General features: G+C 37.6%; 1 long non-coding RNA gene across 1 annotated transcript in view; it reads right to left on the bottom strand.

Moving 5' to 3' along the window:
* Positions 1-3,406: 3,406 nt before the first annotated feature.
* Positions 3,407-11,470, bottom strand: part of LOC131996710 (uncharacterized) — a 329,687-nt gene continuing 321,623 nt past the window's right edge. The window contains exon 3 of the long non-coding RNA XR_009397943.1: positions 3,407-3,509. This is a non-coding gene — a long non-coding RNA (uncharacterized LOC131996710). The remainder of the gene's footprint in view (positions 3,510-11,470) is intronic.

The raw sequence follows: 11,470 nt of genomic DNA, 5'->3' as shown, positions 1-11,470 counted from the left end.
ACTGAGAATTTGATCTTAAACTTTCATTTTGGCGTATTATGCAGTAAAGAAGGTTGCATTTAGATGCGTGTTAAATGAAATTTTTTTAAACTTGTGTTAACACCATTTCGGCATTTTTTACGAAAAAACTGGATAAACTACTTAGAGTTCTCACAGCGCAAAGCTACAACCCTCAGGTTGGTAACAAATTTTCGTTACCGCAGGTGGTCCTTAAATACATGCAAAAATTATTTACTGCATCCAAGGAATGAAGCCTCTACGGGCATTTTCCTGAAAAATGGCGATTTTGCAAACAGTCAAGGATTTTTATACCCCCACATCATAGGATAGGATGCATATTCATTTAGACATTCTGTTTGTAACACATCGAAATATCCATATCAGACCATATCCATTTCAGATCGTTGTAAAAAAAACGATGTCCTTGTGTCTGTCCGTCCGAGTGTTCGTCGGTTGTTATCAGGTTACAGTCTTTAAAAATTGAGATATTCAGTTGAAATTTTTCGCAAACTCGTATTTTTTCTATACGCTGGTTAAGTTCTTGAATGGGCCACATCGGACTATATTTGGGTATAGCTGCCATATAGACCGATCTGGGGATTAAGGGTTTTAAGCCTACATTTATTACTCGTTTTTACTGAAATTTGGCATAGGGAGTTCAATTAGGCTCGCCGATATCAGAACCAAAAATGGTCCAGATCGGAACATATTGGATATAGCAGCCATATAGACCGATCTGAAGATTTTGGGTCTTAGGCCTATAACAAGCACCTTTAATACCCGACTTCGCTGAAAGTTGGAACAGTGAGTTGTATCAAGAATATGGTCCAAATCGGGCTATATTTAGATATAGCTGCCATAGAGAACGATCTTCAGCTTTAGGGTCTAAAGACCATAAAAGGCGCATTTATTCTCCGATTTTGCTGAAATTCGAAACAGTGAGTTGCACTATGTGCCTCGACATCCGACACGAATATGGTGTAAACAGGACCATATTTACATAAATCTGCCATATACACCGATATGCCGATTTAAGGTCTTAAGCCTATAACAGGCGCATTTATTATCCGATTTTGCTGAAACTCAAAAAAGGGATTTTTATTACGCCCGTCGATATCCGAACCGAAAATGGTCAAGATCGGAACATATTTGGATATAGCTGTCATATAGACCGATCGGCCTATTTTGGGTCTTAAGGCTATAACAAGCAAATATATTATCCGACTTAGCTGAAAGTTGGAACAGTGAGTTGTATTAAGACTCCCAACATCTGTCCCGAGAATGGTCCAGACCGAGCTATATTCAGATATAGCTGCCATAGAGACTGATCTTCAGCTTTAGGGCCAAAAGACCGTAAAAGGCTCATTTATTCTCTGATTTTACTGAAATTTGAAACAATGAGCTAGCTGCTTTTAAATTCCCGACATCCAATCCAAATTTGGTCCAGATCGGACCTTATTTAGCTATAGCTGTCATATAGATCGATCATCCGAATTAGGGCATAATCACATGAACGGCGCACTTATTACCCGATTTCGATTAAATTTCGACTGTTACTTGTATAGAGCTTCACGGCACCTGAACCAAACATGATTAAAATCGGCCTATATGTGGATATCAATAAGGATATAGTAGTGTTATAATAAATATATCCATGGTGGTGGGTATCAAAAGTTCGACACGGCCGAACTTTATGCGTTTTTACACCCACCACCATAGGATGGGGGTATACTAATCTAGTCATTCCGTTTGTAACACCTCGAAATATTCGTCTAAGACCCCATAAAGTATATATATTCTTGATCGTCTCGACGGTCTGAGACGATCTAGCCCAATCTGTCCGTCCGTCTGTCGAAATCACGATGGAGGTCCAACGCGTAAAGCTAGCCGCTTGAAATTTTGCACAGATACTTAATATCGTAGGTCATTGGGGATTGGAAATGGGCCATATCCGTTCATATTTAGATATAGCTCCCATATAAACCGATCTCCCGATTTGACTTCTTGAGCCCTTATAAGCCACAATTTTTGTCCGATTTGGCTGAAATTTTGCATTCTGTGTTCTGTTATGATTTTTAACAACTGTGCCAAGTACGGTCCGAATCGGTTTATAACCTGATATAGCTCCCATATAGGCCGATCTCCCAATTTGACTTCTTGAGCCCTCACAAACCGTAATTTTTGTCCGATTGGGCTGAAATTTTGCATGCGGTGTTTCGTTATGACTTTCAGCAACTGTGTCAAATATAGTCCAAATCAGCCTATAATCTGATATAGCTGCTATGTAAACAAGTCTCTCCATCATCCTTTAATTTTTTTTGCTGGTTTGACAGAAGTTTGGTATGTATTGGGTTGCCCAAAAAGTAATTGCGGATTTTTCATATAGTCGGCGTTGACAAATTTTTTCACAGCTTGTGACTCTATAATTGCGTTCTTTCTTCTGTCAGTTATCAGCTGTTACTTTTAGATTGCTTTAGAAATAAAGTGTAAAAAAAGTATATTTGATTAAAGTTCATTCTAAGTTTTATTAAAAATGCATTTACTTTCTTTTCAAGAATCTGCAATTACTTTTTAGGCAACCCAATAGAATAAAATTATGCCCTATAAATTTGTTCATTTTGGCTTAATGATAATCACGTTTTGAATTTTGGTTTTCTCAAAAGTTTCGTTCACCAAGGACCACATTCTCCCGGTGGCAATTCACCGCATCTGCTACCGTCTGCATGAATGTTGTCTAGACGCATTTGATATGTCGCTTGATCTAAAGGATTTCTCTTGTAGCACTGAACCTCACGCTCTAGATCATGTAGTTCTTTAAGCCTTCGGGCGGTTTATACCTATCCATAAGATAATGATTTGGATGGACTCTGCGATAACAGCCCAGAAGCTATTTTTTAGACAGCAAATAGTTATGTCTTCGCCTGAGTGGGATTGTTGCCTCTTGATGGAGGTGGTCCACGTGAGAACTGACGAGGCAGCCCGTCTCCCTAATCGGTACAAATGTACTGCTTGGGATGTTTTGTTGTTGGCGCGACCCATCATACTAACATTTTCTTGATTGAAGCAGTTTCAATTATAAGATTAATTGGATTAATTAATTTTTTGATTTAAACCGATTTTTCTGTGTAGTTGATTTAAGGTTGTTATGTTGGTATTTTCCTCCTATTGTTCTTGTTGTAATACAATGAACTAGAATTTCCAAGTAAGCCTTATTCCTAGTAAAACTTATACTAACCTAAGATAAATAATAATCATCCTTGCACGACCTTTTTATCGTTGCTTCACCGATTTCTTTCATATGAAGTATTTAATTGAAGTGCCATGTGATGTGCCAATTGAATTGTAAGTTCATTAAAAAAGATTAATTACTATTGTGTTCGAGTATAGTAGTGTCACTTACCAATGAAATTCTGGAATTTCTTCTATTTTTCCTGAAGCATTTGCCATTCAAGTTGTTCATGGCAACGCATCATTTATAAGGTGTCATTGAAGTGCTGGCAATTGAATTTCTGAAAATAAAGACATTTGACATATTTAATTTTGTAACTTACATGGAAGTAAATTGAATTAAAACTTATTCAATATCGAAATACATATCAAGTATATTTCAATGACGCACGATGGGATGGAATCCAAAATCACTAGTATACCATTCGCCGTTTGAGTACGAATTAAGTTATATTGAATTGAAACTTTGCACAGATTCGCTATTTTGTCCATAGGCAGGTTTAGTTCGAAGATGGACTACATCGCATTTGATTTTGCCCCCTTATAGATCCATCTGCCGATTTATCGTCTGAGGTCCATTAAAGCCACATTTATTACCCGATTACACTGAGCTGTGTTGTGCTCTTCGATATCAGTTTTCAATATGGCCTAGCTTGGTTCATATTTCGATATACCTTACATATATACCGATGTCCTGATTTAAGATCTTGTATCCATAAAAGGCGTATTTAGTGTCCAATTTAGCTGAAGCTTGGCATAAAGTGTATATATGAGGCTTTTCTACTTCCTCATATGCCTCATATGGTTCAGATCGGTATATATTTGGATATAGTTGCCATATACATATAACGATTTCTCGATTAAAGTTCTTGGAACCTTAAAAGGTGAATTAATTAACAAATTTCGCTGAAATTTGGTACAATGAGTTTTATAAGACCCTTCTGTATCCTTCCCGAATATGGTAGATCAGACTATATTTAAATATAACTGCCGTATAGACTTATATTCGCAATCATCAATTTTAACAGTCAGTTTTATTTATGAGACCCCTCGACGTCCATACCGAGTTTGGTCCAAATGGGACAATGTTTCAATATAATTACTATGGGTTCATATATGATGAATGGTTTACCGGATTACGACAAAAGTCGGCCAATACATCCAAAGTTCGGCACGGCCAAACTTGATGCCTTTTTACATGTTGCAGTCGAGTTGGAGATCGCATGTTTTATCCAATCATCATAAACGAATTTATATGAAATTTAGCAGACGTTTCTAGGCATCAACTCTACCGTAAGAAAGTTTATTAATAACTTTCTTACTTAAAGATGCATTACGGTGGGCTTGGGATCTGTGGATCGAAAAAGATTGGTCAGAAGAAGAGCACCTCAAGGAGGTGTATTGTCTTCTCTACTTTGAAATAAAGCCACTAACAATATATTATTGTCTCTGGAAGAAAAAGGTGTAAAAGTGGTCGCGCATGCCGACTATATTTACAGAAAGCGCAAAATACCTGGGTGCTTTACTGGACAGGAAATTGAACTTCAAATCCAAAATTTTGGAAAGGGCAAGAAAGTTCACTCTTGCCCTATACACCCGCAAGAGAGCCATTCGCAAAAGATAGGGGTTTAGACCGCTTGTCATGCATTGGCGTATACTGCAGTTGTCAGACCTATAATGCTTTATGATGTTGTGGTCTGGTGGACGGTGCTTCAAAAGTCCACCTACTGCTCAATACTTAATCGGATCCAAAGGATGGCTTGTTTTTGCATGACAGCCGCACTGATGAAGTGAATTTAATGCTACATCTTATGCCTCTGGACATAGTGGCTACTGCGACACTGCCGTGAGGTTAAGGGAGCTTTCTCATTGGTCATGTGGGGGCAATGTTTCAGGCAGTGCCGCTTTTTGATAAAAAGTACTGTAACACTATCCCTGATAGAACCAACTGATATCCCCGGTAACATAAGTTACATAGACTTCTATACGGATGGTTCCAAACTTACCGACAAGGTGGGCTTTGGGGTATACACTAAAGATCTAGAACTGGTCGTATCGAAAGGATTATCCGACTACTGCAGTGTGTATCAAGCGGATATCCTTGCAATTAAGGAAGTGGTGGAATGGCTTAGATATAATGTCATTACGACGATTGCATTAATATCTTCTCAGACAGCAAAGCAGCCATTCAATCCTTGGAGAACGTATTTCTGAACACAAACACCGCCCTCGACTGTCGCAGATCTCTCAATGAGATGGCTAAACAGTTCAAAATTCACCTGTTCTCAGTGCCGGGTCACAGAGATATCCCAGAGAGTTGTTAAGCGGGCGAGCTTGCGAGACTAGGAACCACCCTACACTTTCCAGGGATGCTGGATTCTGTGGGTATGCGTCTAGCGACATGTTAGCTAAATTTTCAGGACCAGGCCCGAAGGACAACGAGCATCCCAAAACTATGTTGCCTAATCTAGACTTGAAGAGGTCTACCCCTTTTTTTGTTATTGGCTGTAACAGATGTCTCAGTCTTTGTGTCCGTCATGGCATGTCACTGTCTTATCAGAAAGACAGTGACAGACTGAAGGTTGCTAGCAACGACTTTTGCAGAAGCTGTAAGGACATCGAAGAAGAAGAGACTATAGAACACCTTCTGTGTGTGAGTCCTACATTAGCAGTCAAAAGGAGTTCCACTTTAGGTTCTCATTTCTTCGAGAACCTGTCTGATTTAACAGATGTGAACATTTGCAAGTTGTTGGGGTTTTTAAAGCGGAAGGAAACAGAAGGCATCTTCCTTCTTCTGTTCCTGTGGTATCACAATGACCGAAAACGTCCAAGTGTGTCTGATGGCAGACTGCCACATAAACCTAACCTAACCTAAGTCCCTATGGAGCAAAAGATTGAACTTCCCCCAGATATCGAAACAAGACATTTGATGAGTAATTATGATGAATTGAAAACCGCCTCCAGAAATGTTAAAACTCAGATAAAGGAAACGGGCGTCTGAAGAGACGGCATGAAGATTCTCGTCCACCTCACTCTATCTTCCGTCACTTCACTGAGAGAAGTGAATTATTTTTTTCGCGCTTAAGATTTTTAAGAACTATCTGTAGCTCTGAATGACTCCCAAACAGTTCTCAAATGTTTGAAGACAATCTGGAAAAAAAATATGAATCTCTTTTTCGACGTCAAGTACTCTTAAAACACTCACTGTTCCAAATTTCGTAGAAGATCGATCGGTAAACGGGCCGTATATGAGTTAAGGACAACTCGGCTACCGGGGCGTCAATACAGTAAAAACAGTTAATAAATGGGCGCTTCATGGGACTTTTAATCGCGAGAACGGTCTATGTGGGGGATATATCCAAATATAATCTGCTCTGGACCATACTCTGAACGTACATATATCAAAGGGTAGATTACAATTATGTGTATCAAATTTCAGGGATATCGGATGATAAATGATTATTTTATTTGCTCAAGAACTTGAAGAGGTAAAAGATTGCCTCAATCATGTAGTCTGATAGAGCCAATCTTCGAGTTCGAACCTGCCTATGTAGAAGAGAATTATGTGTACAATTTCTTCATTTTCAAATGACTGTAGCGTCGATTCAACTGTCAGATATTGTCGGATTGTCTTTGAAAATTTAGAGGATGTAGAATATATATACTTTATAAAGGAAATGGATATGACAAAATGATTTTACCCCCGTCTTGCGGTGGTGGATATAACAAGCAAAAACGTGCTAAGTTCGGCCAGGCCAAATCTTATATACCCCCACCTTTTATCGTATTTGTAAGGTTCCTGTTCGGCTAAAGAAGTAAAGAAGGTTATGCACCGATTCAGACCATTAAAAGCTCTTATGTTAAAGATCAAAGAAGAAATCATTGTGCAAAAGTTCAAATAAAGGATAAGAGTTTCCTCTTATAGAGGCTCAAAATGTGTAATCGGAAGATCGGTTTATATGGGAGTTATATCAGGTAATGCTCCGATTCATATCGTAAAAAGGAACTTTGCAGAATTGCAACCAAATCGGGCAAAAATTACGCCCTCAAAAAGTATATTTGGGGGATCGGTTTATATGACTGCTATATCAGGTTATCAACCGATTTAAACTATTATTGGCACAGGTATTGGAAGTCAAAATAAAACATTGCGCACTATAGATGATCAAGAACTCAAGACCCGAGATCGGTTAAATTTTAGCCAGGGACGTAGCAAGGGACGTAGCATCGGATGTAGCCATGGGGTGGGGTGCCCTCGGGCCCATAAAAATATAATTAAATTTATTCTAAACACAAGGTTTTTCTAAACAAATTTTTAATGCAAATTTTTCTAAGGAAAAAATTTCAGCTTAATATTTTTAAAGACAAAACTTTATCACAAATTTTCCTAGAGACAAAAATTTAATAATTTAGCTTTATATTCTTTTCAGCCCGGGTCGGACCACCCTCGAAATTATTTTTTTAAAGACAAAATTTCGTTATAATTTTTCCTAGGACAAAATTTCAATTATAAATTTTTTTAAAGACGAAAAACTATATTTCAGTGAAAATTTTCCTAAAGACAAACTTTTTCTTAGCCTGCCTCGAAAGTATCTTATAAAGCCAAAATTTCAATAAAATTTGTTGTGCCTGCTCAATGCATTTCGCGACACAACATATTGCCTCAACAAAATGAAAAATCACAAAATGAAATTTTCCCTATATGAAGATACAGTGATGTTGCCTAACGGCAAAATGTTGCTCTGGCCCTGGCACTCTTGACATTATTTTCTCTAAAGGAAAGATTTCGATAAATTTCAATAACATCTTTCCAAACGAAAAGATTTTAATAGACAATTTTCAATAAATATTTTCAAAGACAAAATTTGGATGAAATTTCGTGTTTTCATAATTTAGAGAACTTATATTGATGTAGCCATTATTTTTAAAAATTTTTAATAACAACTAAAAAAAAAAATTCTTACAAATTGTTAAAGATTTTTGAAAAAAAAAAGAAATTTCCCTTTTATTTCCTAAGCCACAATGCATTTACAAAAACAAAAAATATTTTTTTAATATTTTATAACGATTTAGCGAGAAAAGGCGGATTTTATTACATTGACATAAAATAGCACCTGCTGGCTTATAGCCATAAATTAATTTTTTTAATAAAGAAACCATCAAATGCAACAAGACACTGAAATGAATTCCAGAATTCCCACTCCTAAGAATCTTGAGAACATTTTTTTGGATATTTTTGGATGTAAAAAATTGCCGTTTCGAGAAGCAAATTTTCGCTCTGCGGCAATAAAAAGGAGTTCCTTTATCAAAAGACTTAAACTTGTATCGGACAGCACCCATTGATATGAGAGACGTATCGCCGCTGTACCTTACTGTAATGCCAATGGGCAGATTTGCATTAACTCTAACATAGGAACCATTACATTTTCCTATCGCATTAACATTTGAAGCTGGCCAAGCGCTATCCGTTTTTAATTTCATTTTAAAGTTTTTGGTTTTCTCTCGTTTTAAATAACATTATAATTTGAATTCTTCCTTTGTTAAGCAAAGCAATTTAGATACCATGTATCTGTGGACAACAGTTGAAATTTTCCAAATCTATATTCCAGCATACCACTATCAATTAAAAGTTCTCTAAACAAAAAATCAAAGTGGTATTCAAATAACCACTGCAATTAAACCTCAAATATAGCCGCCATCTATAATACATTTATAAACCAATAAACATTTTTCACAAGCGGTGGTCAAGGAACCAAACGCATATACCGCACTACACTAGACGAACATTGACACCAATATCATCGTCATCATCATCGTCAACAACAGCAACCCCATAATGGGTAGCTTAATGACTATTTTGTAATGAATACCAACTTTAATTAGATTATTTTATCAATAAAAACTAATTTTCTATTCGTATCGACTTTCTAACATGACTGTCAAACTAGATACAAAAGCTGAACTACGACTGCTCCAATTCTGGCCAATGTAATAAACAGTGGGCCAAAGATGTAAGTAAACAAATATTAGTAGACTATACAATACGAGTATCAGATAAAATTTCATAGAAATCTGAAAGAAATTTTGTTTATTACTGAAATTTTCACTGATTTCACTGAAATGTTCACTAACATTTTTTTTAGAAAATTTTTGCAATTTTGCATTAGAAGGAGGATTACGATTTTCTCTACTTTGGCATGTAGCCATTAACAATATATTATGGTCTCTCGATGAAAAATGTGTAAATGTGGTCGAGTATACTAAGCTGACCGCACGTCATGCACTGGGTATATACTGCAGTTGTCAGATCTATCATGCTAAATGGTATTGTAGTCTGGTGGACAGCGCTTTAAAAGTCCACCTACTGTTCAATACCCAACCTTATCTAAAGAATGGCTGGTTTGTGCATCACATCCGCACCAAGGACGACGCCATCAGATGCATCGAATTTAATACCTCTGGACCATTGGTAAAAGTTTGGGGTTTAGACCGCGTATCATGCATTGGCTATGTACAGCAGTTGTCAGACCCATAATGCTGTATGGTGTTGTGGTCTGGTGGACGGCGATTCAAAAATCTACCTACAATTCAATACTCAACCAGATCCAAAGGATTGCTTGTTTGTGCATCACAGCCGCACTGAGGACGACACCACTGAATGTTATGCCTCTGGACATTGTGGCCCGACAAATAGCTGCGACCACTGCTTTGAGGCTAAGGCGTCTTTCTCATTGATCATGTGGCGGCTACGGACACTGCGTTATCCTTGATAAAATGTCCGATGTTCCACGCAGTATGGATTACACCCTGCCTGAGCCGCTTTTTGATAAAAAAAAGTACTGTATCATTATTCCTGATAAAACCGATTGGAACTACGATATCCCTGGTAATAGATGATACAGATTTCTATAAGGATGATTCCAAACTAGACGACCAGCTGGGCTTTGGGGTGTACTCTAAACATCTAGAACTGGTCATATCGAAAAGGTTACCCGACCACTGCAGAGTGTATCAAGCGGAGATCCTTGCAATTAAGGAAGTGGTGGAATGGAATTCTAAACGGATGATTCCAAACTAGACGACCAGGTGGGTTTTGGGGTGTACTTTAAAGATCTAGAACTGGTCATATCGAAAAGGTTACCCGATCACTGCAAAGTGTATCACGCGGAGATCTTTGCAATTAAGGAAGTGGTGGAATGGCTAAGATATAATGTCATACAACGATTGGCATAAATATCTTCTCACAAGGCAGCCATCCAATCACTGGAGAACGTTTTTCTGAACACCGCCCTCCAATGTCGGAAATCTCTCAACAATATAGCTGAACAGTTCAAAATTCACCTGTTCTGGGTACCGGGCCACAGATATATCCCAAGGAATTGTAAGGCAGACGAGCTTGCGAGACAAACATTCCAGAGAAACTGGAATCTGTGGGTATGCCTCTAGCTACATGTAGGCTAAGTTTTCTGGACCAGGCCCGAATCGCCACAATTTATAGATGGTCACTAAGATGAAGCTGTGAGCATTCCAAAACTATGTGGCCTAGTTTAGACTCGAAGAGATCAACCGCTTTTCTGTCATTGGCTAGAACAGATGTCTAAGTCATTGTGTCCGTCATGACAGGCCACCGTATAATCGGTAAAATTACTGATAGACTGAAGGCTGCTAGTTACGACTTTTACAGAAGCTGTGAGGACATCGAAGAGGAAGAGACTTTAGAATACCTTCTTTGTGTGTATCCCGCACTGGCAGTCAGAGGGAGTTCCACTTAAGGTTATTATATATTTGAGAACCTGCCTGATTTAGTGGATGTAAACATTCGCAAGTTGTAGGGCTTTTTAAAGCGATCTAGATGGTTCAACAGTAGGAACTAGAAGGCATCTTCCTTCTTTTTTCCTGTGGTATCACAATGGACGAAAACATCTAAACGAGTCTGATGGCAGACTGCTACTGAAACCTAGCCTTGACCTAATAGAAAATTTTACTGAAATTTTGTCTTTAGAGAAAATGTTACAAAAATTTGTCTTTAGAGAAAATTCTATAGAAATTTTGTCTCAACAAAAATTGTTGCTGAAATTTTGTCTTTAAAGAAAATTACCCTGAAAGTTTTTCTTGAGAGTAAGTCTTACAAAATTTTGTCGTGTGGGAAAAATTCTTAATTATTTTTTTAAGATTGCCTGAAATTCTGTCTTTAGGGAAAATATAACAGACATTTTTTCTTTAGAGCTCATTTCACAAAAGG

This window comes from Stomoxys calcitrans, chromosome 4 (assembly GCF_963082655.1).
Source record: "Stomoxys calcitrans chromosome 4, idStoCalc2.1, whole genome shotgun sequence".
NCBI classification, from domain to species: Eukaryota; Metazoa; Arthropoda; class Insecta; order Diptera; family Muscidae; genus Stomoxys; species Stomoxys calcitrans.
The sequence above is the reverse complement of the archived record's forward strand: the minus strand, read 5'-3'. Positions and strand labels throughout refer to the sequence as shown.